This window comes from Oncorhynchus masou, unplaced genomic scaffold, assembly GCF_036934945.1.
Source record: "Oncorhynchus masou masou isolate Uvic2021 unplaced genomic scaffold, UVic_Omas_1.1 unplaced_scaffold_3564, whole genome shotgun sequence".
NCBI lineage: Eukaryota > Metazoa > Chordata > Actinopteri > Salmoniformes > Salmonidae > Oncorhynchus > Oncorhynchus masou.
In genome coordinates this window covers 1-17,188 of record NW_027009971.1, presented here as the reverse complement: position 1 = coordinate 17,188, position 17,188 = coordinate 1, and the positions used below count along the sequence as shown (strand labels likewise).

The 17,188-nt window shown below is 46.2% G+C and overlaps 1 pseudogene; it reads right to left on the bottom strand.

The window, feature by feature from the left end:
- Positions 1–985: 985 nt before the first annotated feature.
- LOC135534552 (suppressor of tumorigenicity 14 protein-like) lies at positions 986–10,079 on the bottom strand (annotated as a pseudogene).
- Positions 10,080–17,188: the final 7,109 nt, after the last annotated feature.

Sequence of the window (17,188 nt, the reverse complement as noted above, 5' to 3'; positions counted from 1 at the left end):
TCTATGCACAATGCCTAACCGAACAGACGATCTCTAATGAAGCTTTATTCTGATGTAAAAGGCGTTGACGTCGGACCCAAATTAAATGAAAAATAAAGTTGGGAGGAGAAAAAAAGAAGAGCATCAAGGAATAAATCACATTTTAAAATAAAAGTTATTCATCATCATGTCGCATCAGAACTTCCTGGTATTTCAACAAAAACTATTGCGTCAAACACCAAATCATAGTAGATAGTGACCCCAGCTCCATCCGTCTGACCCCAGCTCCATCCCGTCTGACCCCAGCTCCATCCGTCTGACCCCAGCTCCATCCCGTCTGTTCCCGTGAGCCCTGTGTTCCAAATGGCACCCCATTCCATACATAGTGTACCACCTTTAACAAAACAGAGCCCTTATGGATCCTGGTCAAAAGTAGTACACTTCATAGGGAATAGTGGCGCCATTTGGAATGCAAACCCCACCTTCATGAGTACAAGGGCAACAAGTAAAAGAGTCTGAATTCACATTTAAGAGACCGTTCTAAAAGATGACGAGAAAACAAAACCTATATGGGGAAACGATTCAAATCCAATGACAAAACAAGCAACGGAACACATCGTCTCCTTGTGTACGCGCATGTAACAGTTTTTCTACAGTTACACCTTAAAAATGGCCCAAATCCTACCTATGCAAAACGTACCAGAAAATGTTGTGTGTATCCAATCCAAAATGACTGATTGCAATGGGCAAAACTAATATATCTAAAAAAAAATTTTTTTTAAAAACGCAACAAAATTTGACATTATTTACAATTCTTAAAAACACTTTCACCACAAAACCACCTATTCCTCCTCAAAAAAAATACACATTCAGACACCAGTCATTATAATAAACATTTAGACATTAAGGCATCTGCCTTTCAACAGAAACCCAAACAACGGTCCATAGTCCATCGATATGAAAGGGAGTGCATTGTGAGGCCTGAGATCAAAGCGTGTAAAATAGTTCACCACTCCTGGATAATGGAAGGGGAGCGGAGGAGGGTGAGAGGGCGGGTCCCGCGAACCAGTAATCTGTACAGTACTGGGCGTGTTCATCGGCCGGTTGTCCTCATCATTCCTAGTCGTTTCCCCGAGTCCTGTTACCGCGGTCTTCTCCTTGATCCAGCCCCTGAACTTGGTGACGGTGCTGTAGATCCCAGGCTTGTCCCTACGGGCACAGCCGTCACCCCCCCAACTCACCACTCCAGCCAGGAACATACGACTAGTACCAGGACTGGACAGAGGCCCGCCAGAATCCCCCTGAGAGAGAAAGTGTATGGTTATATATATATATCATCCTATCTCAGCACTACTGTTCATCAGAGCCCTGTGGTTATATATACATCATCCTATCTTAGCACTACTGTTGACCAGAGCCCTGTGGTTATATACATCATCCTATCCCCAGATTTACCAGAGCCTATATATATATATCATCCTATCTCAGCACTACTGTTGACCAGAGCCCTGTGGTTATATATACATCATCCTATCTTAGCACTACTGTTGACCAGAGCCCTGTGGTTCTATATATATATATATCATCCAGAGCTCCTATCTCAGTACTACTGTTGACCAGAGCCCTGTGGTTATATATACATCATCTTATTCCCAGCACTACTGTTGACCAGAGCCCTGTGTTTATATATACATCATCCTATCTCAGCACTACTGTTGACCAGAGCCCTGTGGTTATATATATATATCATCTTATCTCAGTATATACATCATCATCCTATCTCAGCACTACTGTTGACCAGAGCCCTGTGGTTCTATATATATCATCCTATCTCAGCACTACTGCTGACCAGAGCCCTGTGGTTCTATATATATCCTATCTCTCAGTACTACTGCTGACCAGAGCCCTGTGGTTCTATATATATATATATATCATCCTATCTCATAACTACTATATATATAAGAGCCTATAATATTAGTATATATATATCATCCTATCTCAGCACTACTGTATGACCAGAGCCCCAGATATATATCAGATATATATATATCATCCTATCTCAGTTACTGTTGACCAGAGCCCTGTGGTTATATATATATATATCATCCTATCTCACTCACTAATGTTGACCAGAGCAGCCCTATATTATGGGCTGTATTATCATAGGGCTGTAGAGTTCGAAAATTCTGATATGCCCACACCTCCAGTCAGCACACCAGCACACGTCATCCTGGAGGTGATCTGTCCTCCCATCAGGCGATTACACACAGTACTGTTGATGATACGGACCTGGGCCTTCTGCAGGACGGATGCACCAGAGCCTAACATACATACATACATACAATGACACATTAGTTCTTATCACCACGCAGGAAATGGGAGCATTATAATTTAACATATTATAACATTGCTATTAAATAATTAAAACTACTCAGTAACAAACACAAATATCATGCAGTATATATAGTTCTAATAACTAATACTGTATAATGAAAACCGAGCCCATCCACATTCTCACTCACCTCCTTCTCGTGTGGCGCCCCATCCTGTGATCCAGACAGAGTTACCCTGGGGAAGGTGTGTTGTGGGGAGGGCAGACAGATGGGTCTGATGTAATCAGAAAAGGTCACAGGGCTGTCTAGCTCCATCAGAGCGATGTCGTTGTCGAAGGTATAGGCATTGTAGTACGGGTGGGAGATCACCTGACGCAGGTTCCTCTTCTGAACGTTCTTACTGTTCTGCTTCTGGACGTGAAGGCCTAGGTACGCCTCCCATACACCTGGCTGGGAATACCTGGAGAGACACACCTGGTTAGGACTGAACACACACACCTCCCATACACCTGGCTGGGAATACCTGGAGAGACACACCTGGTTAGGACTGAACACACACACCTCCCATACACCTGGCTGGGAATACCTGGAGAGACACACCTGGTTAGGACTGAACACACACCTCCCATACACCTGGCTGGGAATACCTGGAGAGACACATCTGGTTAGGACTGAACTCACACCTCCCATACACCTGGCTGGGAATACCTGGAGAGACACACCTGGTTAGGACTGAACACACACACCTCCCATACACCTGGCTGGGAATACCTGGAGAGACACACCTGGTTAGGACTGAACACACACCTCCCATACACCTGGCTGGGAATACCTGGAGAGACACAACTGGTTAGGACTGAACACACACACCTCCCATACACCTGGCTGGGAATACCTGAGAGACACACCAGGTTGTGGACTGAACACACACCTCCCATACACCTGGCTGGGAATACCTGGAGAGACACCTGGTTAGACTGAACACACACACACCCCACACCTGGCTGGGAATACCTGGAGAGACACACCTGGTTAGGACTGAACACACACCTCCCATACACCTGGCTGGGAATACCTGGAGAGACATCTGGTTAGGACTGAACACACACACACCTCCCACACACCTGGCTGGGAATACCTGGAAGACACACCTGGTTAGGGACTGAACACACACACCTCCCATACACCCTGGCTGGGAATACCTGGAAGACACACCTGGTTAGGGACTGAACACACACCTCCCATACACCTGGCTGGGAATACCTGGAGAGACAACTGGGTTGGGACTGAACACACACCTCCCATACACCTGGCTGGGAATACCTGGAGAGACACACCTGGTTAGACTGAACACCACACCTCCCATACACCTGGCTGGGAATACCTGGAAAGACACACCTGGTTAGGGACTGAACACACACACTCCCCATACACCTGGCTGGGAATACCTGGAGAGACACATCTGGATTTGGGACTGAACACACACCTCCCATGCACCTGGCTGGGAGAGACACGCCTGGTTGGGACTGAACCCACACCTCCCATACACCTGGCTGGGAATACCTGGCAGACACATCTGGTTAGGACTGAACACACACACCTCCCATACACCTGGCTGGGAATACCTGGAGACACCTGGTTAGGACTGAACACACACACACCCCCATACACCTGGCTGGGAATACCTGGAGAGACACACCTGGTTAGACTGAACCCACACACCTCCCATACACCTGGCTGGGAATACCTGGAGAGACACACCTGGTTTAGGATTGACCACACACCTCCCATACACCTGGCTGGGAATACCTGGAGACACCCTGGTTAGGACTGAACACACACACCCCTCCCATACACCTGGCTGGGAATACCTGGAGAGACACCTGGTGCAGGACTGAACACACACACACTCCCATACAATCTGGCTGGGAATACCTGGAGAGATACACCTGGTTAGGACTGAAACACACACAATACCTGGAGAGACCCCCGGTTAGGACTGAACACACCACACCTGGCTGGGAATACCTGGAGAGACACACCTGGTTGGACTGAACACACACCCTCCCACACCTGGCTGGGAATACCTGGAGAGACACACCTGGTTAGGACTGAACACACACACACTCCATACACCTGGCTGGGAATACCTGGACAGACACACCTGAATTAGGGACTGAACACACACACCTCCCATACACCCTGGCTGGGAATACCTGGTTAGGAGAACACACACACCTCCTATACACCTGGCTGGGAATACCTGGGAGACACACCTGGTTAGGACTGAACATTACACACACCTCCCATACACTGGCTGGGAATACCTGGAGACACACCTGGTTGGACTGAACACACACACCTCCCATGCACCTGGCTGGGAATACCCAGGGACACACCTGGTTAGGACTGAACACACACACCTCCCATACACCTGGCTGGGAATACCTGGAGAGACAACACTGAACACACCTGATACACCTGGCTGGGAATACCTGGAGAGACACATCTGGTTAACAACACACACACACCTTCATACACCTGGCTGGGAATACCTGGAGAGACACGCCTGGTTAGGACTGAACACACACACCCTCCCATACACCTGGCTGGGAATACCTGGAGACACGCCTGGTTAGGACTGAACACACACACACCCCTCATACACCTGGCTGGGAATACCTGGAGACACATCTGGTTAGGACTGAACACACACACACCTCCCATACACCTGGCTGGGAATACCTGGAGAGACACACCTGGTTAGGACTGAACACACACACCTCCATACACCTGGCTGGGAATACCTGGAAGACACACCTGGTTAGGACTGAACACACACACCTCCCATACACCTGGCTGGGAATACCTGGAGAGACACCTGGTTAGGACTGAACACACACACCCTCCCATACACCTGGCTGGGAATACCTGGAGACACACCTGGTTAGGACTGAACACACACACCCCATACACCTGGCTGGGAATACCTGGAGAGACACACCTGGTTAGGACTGAACACACACCCTCCTCATACACCTGGCTGGGAATACCTGGAGAGACACACCTGGTTAGGACTGAACACACACACCTCCCATACACCTGGCTGGGAATACCTGGAGAGACACACCTGGTTAGGACTGAACACACACACCTCCCATACACCTGGCTGGGAATACCTGGAGAGACACACCTGGTTAGGACTGAACACACACACCTCCCATACACCTGGCTGGGAATACCTGGAGAGACACACCTGGTTAGGACTGAACACACACACACCTCCCATACACCTGGCTGGGAATACCTGGAGACACACCTGGTTAGGACTGAACACACACACCTCCCATACACCTGGCTGGGAATACCTGGAGAGACACACCTGGTTAGGACTGAACACACACCTCCCATACACCTGGCTGGGAATACCTGGAGAGACACACCTGGTTAGGACTGAACACACACCTCCCATACACCTGGCTGGGAATACCTGGAGAGACACACCTGGTTAGGACTGAACACACACACCTCCCATACACCTGGCTGGGAATACCTGGAGAGACACACCTGGCTGGACTGAACACACACACCTCCCATACACCTGGCTGGGAATACCTGGAGAGACCTGGGGACACCTGGTTAGGACTGAACACACACCTCCCATACACCTGGCTGGGAATACCTGGAGAGACACACTGGTTAGGACTGAACACACACACACCTCCCATACACCTGGCTGGGAATACCTGGAGAGACACACCTGGTTAGGACTGAACACACACACCCTCCCATACACCTGGCTGGGAATACCTGGAGAGACACACCTGGTTAGGACTGAACACACACACCTCCCATACACCTGGCTGGGAATACCTGGAGAGACACACCTGGTTAGGACTGAACACACACCCTCCCATACACCTGGCTGGGAATACCTGGAGAAACACACCTGGTTAGGACTGAACACACACCCTCCCATACACCTGGCTGGGAATACCTGGAGAGACACACCTGGTTAGGACTGAACACACACACCTCCCACACCTGGCTGGGAATACCTGGAGAAACACACCTGGTTAGGACTGAACACACACACCTCCCATACACCTGGCTGGGAATACCTGGAGAGACACACCTGGTTAGGACTGAACACACACACCTCCCATACACCTGGCTGGGAATACCTGGAGAGACACACCTGGTTAGGACTGAACACACACACCTCCCATACACCTGGCTGGGAATACCTGGAGAGACACACCTGGTTAGGACTGAACACACACACCTCCCATACACCTGGCTGGGAATACCTGGAGAGACACCTGGTTAGGACTGAACACACACACCTCCCATACACCTGGCTGGGAATACCTGGAGAGACACACCTGGTTAGGACTGAACACACACACCTCCCATACACCTGGCTGGGAATACCTGGGGAGACACCTGGTTAGGACTGAACACACACACTCCCATACACCTGGCTGGGAATACCTGGAGAGACACACCTGGTTAGGACTGAACACACACCCCCATACACCTGGCTGGGAATACCTGGAGAGACACACCTGGTTAGGACTGAACACACACACCTCCCATACACCTGGCTGGGAATACCTGGAGAGACACACCTGGTTAGGACTGAACACACACACACACCTGGCTGGGAATACCTGGAGAGACACACCTGGTTAGGACTGAACACACACACACACACACACACACACACACACTTTAAGCTGGGTAAACACACTACCACCACACGGTGGCAGGCGCACACAGGGAGAATCACCCGAAAGTACCTGGTCTTGGCGTCATCCTGTACACAGTGAGCAGCAGTAACCAGCCAGCGCTGGCTGATGATGGAAGCACCACACACGTGACCACTGTTCTTAATGTGGAGGCTGACCTGCCACGGAACTCCCCTTCTTCTGCGTCCTGTCCACCCACGATACGGCTAGTTTTAAACAGGCTCCGCCCACAATCTGAAACAACACAAATCAGCTTTTAGTCAACAGACTCCTACACTGAGACTAATGTATTAGTCAACAACAGACTCCTACACTGAGACTAATGTATTAGTCAACAGACTCCTACACAGAGACTAATGCATTAGTCAACAACAGACTAATGTAATGCATTAGTCAACACCAGACTCCTACACTGAGACTAATGTATTAGTCAACAACAGACTCCTACACTGAGACTAATGTATTAGTCAACAACAGACTCCTACACTGAGACTAATGTATTAGTCAACAACAGACTCCTACACAGAGACTAATGGATTAGTCAACAACAGACTACTACACAGAGACTAATGTATTAGTCAACAACAGACTCCTACACAGAGACTAATGTATTAGTCAACACCAGACTCCTACACTGAGACTAATGTATTAGTCAACAACAGACTCCTACACTGAGACTAATGTATTAGTCAACAACAGACTCCTACACTGAGACTAATGTATTAGTCAACAACAGACTCCTACACTGAGACTAATGGATTAGTCAACAACAGACTACTACACAGAGACTACACTGAGACTAATGTATTAGTCAACAACAGACTCCTACACTGAGACTAATGTATTAGTCAACAACAGACTCCTACACTGAGACTAATGTATTAGTCAACAACAGACTCCTACACTGAGACTAATGTAGAACAACAGACTACTACACAGAGACTAATGTATTAGTCAACAACAGACTCCTACACAGAGACTAATGTATTAGTCAACAACAGACTCCTACACAGAGACTAATGTATTAGTCAACAACAGACTCCTACACAGAGACTAATGTATTAGTCAACAACAGACTCCTACACAGAGACTAATGTATTAGTCAACAACAGACTCCTACACTGAGACTAATGTATTAGTCAACAACAGACTCCTACACAGAGACTAATGTATTAGTCAACAACAGACTCCTACACAGAGACTGAGTCACTAATGTATTAGTCAACAACAGACTCTACACTGAGACTAATGTATTAGTCAACAACAGACTCCTACACTGAGACTAATGTATTAGTCAACAACAGACACACAGAGACTAATGTATTAGTCCTACACTGAGACTAATGTATTAGTCAACAACAGACTCCTACACTGAGACTAATGTATTAGTCAACAACAGACTCTACACTGAGACTAATGGATTAGTCAACAACAGACTCCTACACTGAGACTAATGGATTAGTCAACAACAGACTCCTACACTGAGACTAATGTATTAGTCAACAACAGACTCCTACACTGAGACTAATGTATTAGTCAACAACAGACTCCTACACTGAGACTAATGTATTAGTCAACTGAGACTAATGTATTAGTCAACAACAGACTCACACTGAGACTAATGTATTAGTCAACAACAGACTCCTACACTGAGACTAATGTATTAGTCAACAACAGACTCCTACACAGAGACTAATGTATTAGTCAACAACAGACTCCTACACTGAGACTAATGTATTAGTCAACAACAGACTCCTACACAGAGACTAATGTATTAGTCAACAACAGACTCCTACACAGAGACTAATGTATTAGTCAACAACAGACTCCTACACTGAGACTAATGTATTAGTCAACAACAGACTCCTACACTGAGACTAATGTATTAGTCAACAACAGACTCCTACACTGAGACTAATGTATTAGTCAACAACAGACTCCTACACTGAGACTAATGTATTAGGCAATCACACATTTTACATTCAGATATTTAGAAAGGGGGTTATAAGAAGTAAAAATATGTTTATAAATCTGTAATTAACACTTACAGCTCATTGTGTGTGAACCATGTTGTATTGGACCATAGAATATAATGACTGATCATTATGTGAACCACGGTGTATTGGACCATAGAATATAATGACTGATCATTGTGTGAACCATGTTGTATTGGACCATAGAATATAATGACTGATCATTGTGTGAACCATGTTGTATTGACCATAGAATATAATGACTGATCACCCGGTGTATTGGACCATAGAATATAATGACTGATCATTGTGTGAACCACGGTGTATTGTACCATAGAATATAATGACTGATCATTGTGTGAACCACTGTGTGACCATAGAACCATGTTGTATTGGACCATAGAATATAATGACTGATCATTGTGTGAACCACGGTGTATTGGACCATAGAATATAATGACTGATCATTATGTGAACCACGGTGTATTGGACCATAGAATATAATGACTGATCATTGTGTGAACCACGGTGTATTGGACCATAGAATATAATGACTGATCATTGTGTGAACCACGGTGTATTGGATATATAATGAATCATTGTGTGAACCATGTGATCATTATAATGACTGATCATTGAACCACGGTGTATTGGACCATAGAATATAATGACTGATCATTGTGTGAACCATGGTGTATTGGACCATAGAATATAATGACTGACTTGATCCATTATAAATGACTGACCATGTTGTGTTGAAGGGACAGAGGGAGTGTCTTACCACAGTTGGCCTCATCTGATTTGTCCTCACAGTCAGGTGTTCCATCACACTCAGGGTTCTCCTTGTTGGTACACTTGTTGTTCTCACATTTATAGGTGGAGTCAGAACACTGCACATTATTCATAACTGGGGAGAGGAGAGAAATACCACATTCACTTTAGGTGGAGTCAGAACCATATTAACTTTAGGTGGAGTCAAAACCACATTAACTTTAGGTGGAGTCAAAACCACATTAACTTTAGGTGGAGTCAGAACCCCAATCACTTCACTTTAGGTGGAGTCAGAACCATTCATTTAGGTGGAGCCAGAACTCCCATTAACTTTAGTGGAGTCAGAACCCCATTAACTTTAGGTGAGTCAGAACCCCATTAACTTTAGGTGGAGTCAGAACCCCATTCACTTTAGGTGGAGTCAGAACCCCATTAACTTTAGGTGAGTAAACCCCATTAACTTTAGGTGGAGTCAGAACCCCAGTCGCTTCTAGGTGGAGTCAGAACCCATTAACTTTAGGGGGTGGAGTCAAACCCCAATTCACTTTAGGTGGAGTCAGAACCCCATTCGCTCTAAAGAACCCCATTCACTTTAGGTGGAGTCAGAACCCCATTAACTTTAGGTGGAGCGAACCCAATCGCTTTCTAGGTGGAGTCAGAACCCCATTAACTTTAGGTGAGTCAGAACCCCATTAACTTTAAGGTGGAGTCAGAACCCCATAAACTTTAGGTGGAGAGCCACTAACTTTAGGTGGAGTCAGAACCATATAACTTTAGGAGTCAGAAATATTAACTCAGAACCCCATTAACTTTAGGTGGAGTCAGAACCCCATTAACTTTAGGGTGGAGTCAGAACCCCATTAACTTTAGGTGGAGTCAGAACCCCATTAACTTTAGGTGGAGTCAGAACCTAATTAACTTTAGGTGGAGTCAGAACCCCATTCACTTCTAGGTGGAGTCAACCCCATTAACTTTAGGTGGAGTCAAACCCCATTCGCTTCTTAGGTGGAGTCAAAACCCCATTAACTTTAGTGGAGTCAGAACCCAATTCACTTTAGGTGGAGTCAGAACCCTCATTAACTTTAGGTGGAGTCAGAACCCCATTAACTTTAGTGGAGTCAGAACCCCATTCGCTCTAGGAGTCAGAACCCCATTAACTTTAGGTGGAGTCAGAACCCTTCACTTTAGGGTGGAGTCAGAACCCCATTCAATTTAGGTGGAGTCAGAAACCCCCATTAAATTTAGGTGGAGTCAGAACCCATTCGCTTTAGGTGGAGTCAGAACCCCATTCGCTTTCTAGGTGGAGTCAGAACCCCATTAACTTTAGGTGGAGTCAGAACCCCCATTAACTTTAGGTGGAGTCAGAACCCCATTCACTTCTAGGTGGAGTCAGAAACCCCATTAACTTCTAGGTGGAGTCAGAACCCCATTAACTTTAGGTGGAGCCAGAACCCAATTAACTTTAGGTGGAGTCAGAACCCCATTAACTTTAGGTGGAGTCAGAACCCCATTCGCTTCTAGGTGGAGTCAGAACCCCCATTCACTTAGATGGAGTCAGAACCCAATTAACTTTAGGTGGAGTCAGAACCCCATTAAATTTAGGTGGAGTCAAAACCCCATTAACTTTAGGTGGAGTCAGAACCCATTAATCTTCTAGGTGGAGCCAGAACCCATTCACTTTAGGTGGAGTCAGAACCCCATTCAATTTAGGTGGAGTCAGAACCCCATTAACTTTAGATGGAGTCAGAACCCCATTAACTTTTAGGTGGAGTCAGAACCCCATTAACTTTAGGTGGAGTCAAACCCCATTCGCTTCTAGGTGGAGTCAGAACCCCATTCTCGCCCTAGGGTGGAGTCAGAACCCCATTCACTTTAGGTGGAGTCAGAACCCCATTAACTTTAGGTGGAGTCAGAACCCCATTCGCTTCTAGGTGGAGTCAGAACCCCATTAACTTTAGGTGGAGTCAGAACCCCATTCGCTTCTAGGTGGAGTCAGAACCCCATTAACTTTAGGTGGAGTCAAACCCCCATTCGCTTCTAGGTGGAGTCAGAACCCCATTCGCTTCTAGGTGGAGTCAGAACCCCATTCAATTTAGGTGGAGTCAGAACCCCATTAACTTTAGGTGGAGTCTGAACCCCATTAACTTTAGGTGGAGTCTGAACCCCATTAACTTTAGGTGGAGTCAAAACCCCATTAACTTTAGGTGGAGTCAGAACCCCATTAACTTTAGGTGGAGTCAGAACCCCATTCACTTTAGGTGGAGTCAGAACCCCATTAACTTTAGGTGGAGTCAGAACCCCATTAACTTTAGGTGGAGTCAGAACCCCATTAACTTTAGGTGGAGTCAGAACCCCATTCACTTTAGGTGGAGTCAGAACCCCATTAACTTTAGGTGGAGTCAGAACCCATTAGCTATCTAGGTGGAGTCAGAACCCCATTAACTTTAGGTGGAGTCTGAACCCCATTAACTTTAGGTGGAGTCTGAACCCCATTAACTTTAGGTGGAGTCAGAACCCCATTAACTTTAGGTGGAGTCAGAACCCCATTAACTTTAGGTGGAGTCAGAATCCCATTCACTTTAGGTGAGTCAGAACCCCATTCACTTTAGGTGGAGTCAGAACCCCATTAACTTTAGGTGGAGTCAGAACCCCATTAACTTTAGGTGGAGTCAGAACCCCATTAACTTTAGGTGGAGTCAGAACCCCATTAACTTTAGGTGGAGTCAAAACCCCATTAACTTTAGGTGGAGTCAAAACCCCATTCGCTTCTAGGTGGAGTCAAAACCCCATTAACTTTAGGTGGAGTCAGAACCCCATTCACTTTAGGTGGAGTCAGAACCCCATTAAATTTAGGTGGAGTCAGAACCCCATTAACTTTAGGTGGAGTCAGAACCCCATTCGCTTCTAGGTGGAGTCAGAACCCCATTAACTTTAGGTGGAGTCAGAACCCCATTAACTTTAGGTGGAGTCAGAACCCCATTAACTTTAGGTGGAGTCAGAACCCCATTAACTTTAGGTGGAGTCAGAACCCCATTAACTTTAGGTGGAGTCAAACCCCCATTCGCTTCTAGGTGGAGTCAGAACCCCATTCGCTTCTAGGTGGAGTCAGAACCCCATTAACTTTAGGTGGAGTCAGAACCCCATTAACTTTAGGTGGAGTCAGAACCCCATTCACTTCTAGGTGGAGTCAGAACCCCATTCACTTCTAGGTGGAGTCAGAACCCCATTAACTTTAGATGGAGTCAGAACCCAATTAACTTTAGGTGGAGTCAGAACCTCATTAACTTTAGGTGGAGTCAAAACCCCATTAACTTTAGGTGGAGTCAAAACCCCATTCGCTTCTAGGTGGAGTCAGAACCCCATTCACTTTAGGTGGAGTCAGAACCCCATTCAATTTAGGTGGAGTCAGAACCCCATTAAATTTAGGTGGAGTCAGAACCCCATTAACTTTAGGTGGAGTCAGAACCCCATTCGCTTCTAGGTGGAGTCAGAACCCCATAAACTTTAGGTGGAGTCAAACCCCCATTCGCTTCTAGGTGGAGTCAGAACCCCATTCGCTTCTAGGTGGAGTCAGAACCCCATTAACTTCAGGTGGAGTCAGAACCCCATTAACTTTAGGTGGAGTCAGAACCCCATTAACTTTAGGTGGAGTCAGAACCCCATTCACTTCTAGGTGGAGTCAGAACCCCATTCACTTCTAGGTGGAGTCAGAACCCCATTAACTTTAGATGGAGTCAGAACCCAATTAACTTTAGGTGGAGTCAGAACCTCATTAACTTTAGGTGGAGTCAAAACCCCATTAACTTTAGGTGGAGTCAAAACCCCATTCGCTTCTAGGTGGAGTCAGAACCCCATTCACTTTAGGTGGAGTCAGAACCCCATTCAATTTAGGTGGAGTCAGAACCCCATTAAATTTAGGTGGAGTCAGAACCCCATTAACTTTAGGTGGAGTCAGAACCCCATTAACTTTAGGTGGAGTCAAACCCCCATTCGCTTCTAGGTGGAGTCAGAACCCCATTCGCTTCTAGGTGGAGTCAGAACCCCATTCACTTTAGGTGGAGTCAGAACCCCATTAACTTTAGGTGGAGTCAGAACCCCATTAACTTTAGGTGGAGTCAGAACCCCATTCGCTTCTAGGTGGAGTCAGAACCCCATAAACTTTAGGTGGAGTCAGAACCATATTAACTTTAGGTGGAGTCAGAACCATATTAACTTTAGGTGGAGTCAGAACCCCATTAACTTTAGGTGGAGTCAGAACCCCATTAACTTTAGGTGGAGTCAGAACCCCATTAACTTTAGGTGGAGTCAGAACCCCATTAACTTTAGGTGGAGTCAGAACCCCATTAACTTTAGGTGGAGTCAGAACCCCATTAACTTTAGGTGGAGTCAGAACCCCATTAACTTTAGGTGGAGTCAGAACCCCATTAACTTTAGGTGGAGTCAGAACCCCATTCGCTTCTAGGTGGAGTCAGAACCCCATTAACTTTAGGTGGAGTCAGAACCCCATTAACTTTAGGTGGAGTCAGAACCCCATTAACTTTAGGTGGAGTCAGAACCCCATTAACTTTAGGTGGAGTCAAACCCCCATTCGCTTCTAGGTGGAGTCAGAACCCCATTCGCTTCTAGGTGGAGTCAGAACCCCATTAACTTTAGGTGGAGTCAGAACCCCATTAACTTTAGGTGGAGTCAGAACCCCATTCACTTCTAGGTGGAGTCAGAACCCCATTCACTTCTAGGTGGAGTCAGAACCCCATTAACTTTAGATGGAGTCAGAACCCAATTAACTTTAGGTGGAGTCAGAACCTCATTAACTTTAGGTGGAGTCAAAACCCCATTCGCTTCTAGGTGGAGTCAGAACCCCATTCACTTTAGGTGGAGTCAGAACCCCATTCAATTTAGGTGGAGTCAGAACCCCATTAAATTTAGGTGGAGTCAGAACCCCATTAACTTTAGGTGGAGTCAGAACCCCATTAACTTTAGGTGGAGTCAGAACCCCATTCACTTCTAGGTGGAGTCAGAACCCCATTCACTTCTAGGTGGAGTCAGAACCCCATTAACTTTAGATGGAGTCAGAACCCAATTAACTTTAGGTGGAGTCAGAACCTCATTAACTTTAGGTGGAGTCAAAACCCCATTCGCTTCTAGGTGGAGTCAGAACCCCATTCACTTTAGGTGGAGTCAGAACCCCATTCAATTTAGGTGGAGTCAGAACCCCATTAAATTTAGGTGGAGTCAGAACCCCATTAACTTTAGGTGGAGTCAGAACCCCATTCGCTTCTAGGTGGAGTCAGAACCCCATTAACTTTAGGTGGAGTCAGAACCCCATTAACTTTAGGTGGAGTCAGAACCCCATTCGCTTCTAGGTGGAGTCAGAACCCCATTCGCTTCTAGGTGGAGTCAGAACCCCATTAACTTTAGGTGGAGTCAGAACCCCATTAACTTTAGGTGGAGTCTGAACCCCATTAACTTTAGGTGGAGTCTGAACCCCATTAACTTTAGGTGGAGTCAGAACCCCATTAACTTTAGGTGGAGTCAGAACCCCATTAACTTTAGGTGGAGTCAGAACCCCATTCACTTTAGGTGGAGTCAGAACCCCATTAACTTTAGGTGGAGTCAGAACCCCATTAACTTTAGGTGGAGTCAGAACCCCATTAACTTTAGGTGGAGTCAGAACCCCATTAACTTTAGGTGGAGTCAGAACCCCATTCACTTTAGGTGGAGTCAAAACCCCATTAACTTTAGGTGGAGTCAAAACCCCATTCGCTTTAGGTGGAGTCAGAACCCCATTAACTTTAGGTGGAGTCAGAACCCCATTAACTTTAGGTGGAGTCTGAACCCCATTAACTTTAGGTGGAGTCTGAACCCCATTAACTTTAGGTGGAGTCAAAACCCCATTAACTTTAGGTGGAGTCAGAACCCCATTAACTTTAGGTGGAGTCAGAATCCCATTCACTTTAGGTGGAGTCAGAACCCCATTCACTTTAGGTGGAGTCAGAACCCCATTAACTTTAGGTGGAGTCAGAACCCCATTAACTTTAGGTGGAGTCAGAACCCCATTAACTTTAGGTGGAGTCAGAACCCAATTAACTTTAGGTGGAGTCAGAACCCCATTAACTTTAGGTGGAGTCAAAACCCCATTAACTTTAGGTGGAGTCAAAACCCCATTCGCTTCTAGGTGGAGTCAAAACCCCATTCACTTTAGGTGGAGTCAGAACCCCATTCACTTTAGGTGGAGTCAGAACCCCATTAAATTTAGGTGGAGTCAGAACCCCATTAACTTTAGGTGGAGTCAGAACCCCATTCGCTTCTAGGTGGAGTCAGAACCCCATTAACTTTAGGTGGAGTCAGAACCCCATTAACTTTAGGTGGAGTCAGAACCCCATTAACTTTAGGTGGAGTCAGAACCCCATTAACTTTAGGTGGAGTCAGAACCCCATTAACTTCTAGGTGGAGTCAAACCCCCATTCGCTTCTAGGTGGAGTCAGAACCCCATTCACTTCAGGTGGAGTCAGAACCCAATTAACTTTAGGTGGAGTCAGAACCATATTAACTTTAGGTGGAGTCAGAACCCCATTCACTTCTAGGTGAGTCAGAACCCCATTCACTTCTAGGTGGAGTCAGAACCCCATTAACTTTAGATGGAGTCAGAACCCAATTAACTTTAGGTGGAGTCAGAACCTCATTAACTTTAGGTGGAGTCAAAACCCCATTAACTTTGAGGTGGAGTCAAAACCCCATTAGCTTCTAGGTGGAGTCAGAACCCCATTCACTTTAGGTGGAGTCAGAACCCCATTCAATTTAGGTGGAGTCAGAACCCCATTAAATTTAGGTGGAGTCAGAACCCCATTAACTTTAGGTGGAGTCAGAACCCCATTCAGCTTCTAGGTGGAGTCAGAACCCCATAAACTTTAGGGAGTCAAACCCCATTCGCTTCTAGGTGGAGTCAGAACCCCCATTCGCTTCTAGGTGGAGTCAGAACCCCATTAACTTCAGGTGGAGTCAGAACCCCATTAACTTTAGGTGGAGTCAGAACCCCATTAACTTTAGGTGGAGTCAGAACCCCATTCGCTTCTAGGTGGAGTCAGAACCCCATTCACTTCTAGGTGGAGTCAGAACCCCATTAACTTCTAGGTGGAGTCAGAACCCAATTAACTTTAGGTGGAGTCAGAACCTCATTAACTTTAGGTGGAGTCAGAACCCCATTAACTTTAGGTGGAGTCAGAACCCCATTCGACTTCTAGGTGGAGTCAGAACCCCATTCACTTTAGGTGGAGTCAGAACCCCATTAACTTTAGGTGGAGTCAGAACCCCATTCGCTTCTAGGTGGAGTCAGAACCCCATTCGCTTCTAGGTGGAGTCAGAACCCCATTAACTTTAGGTG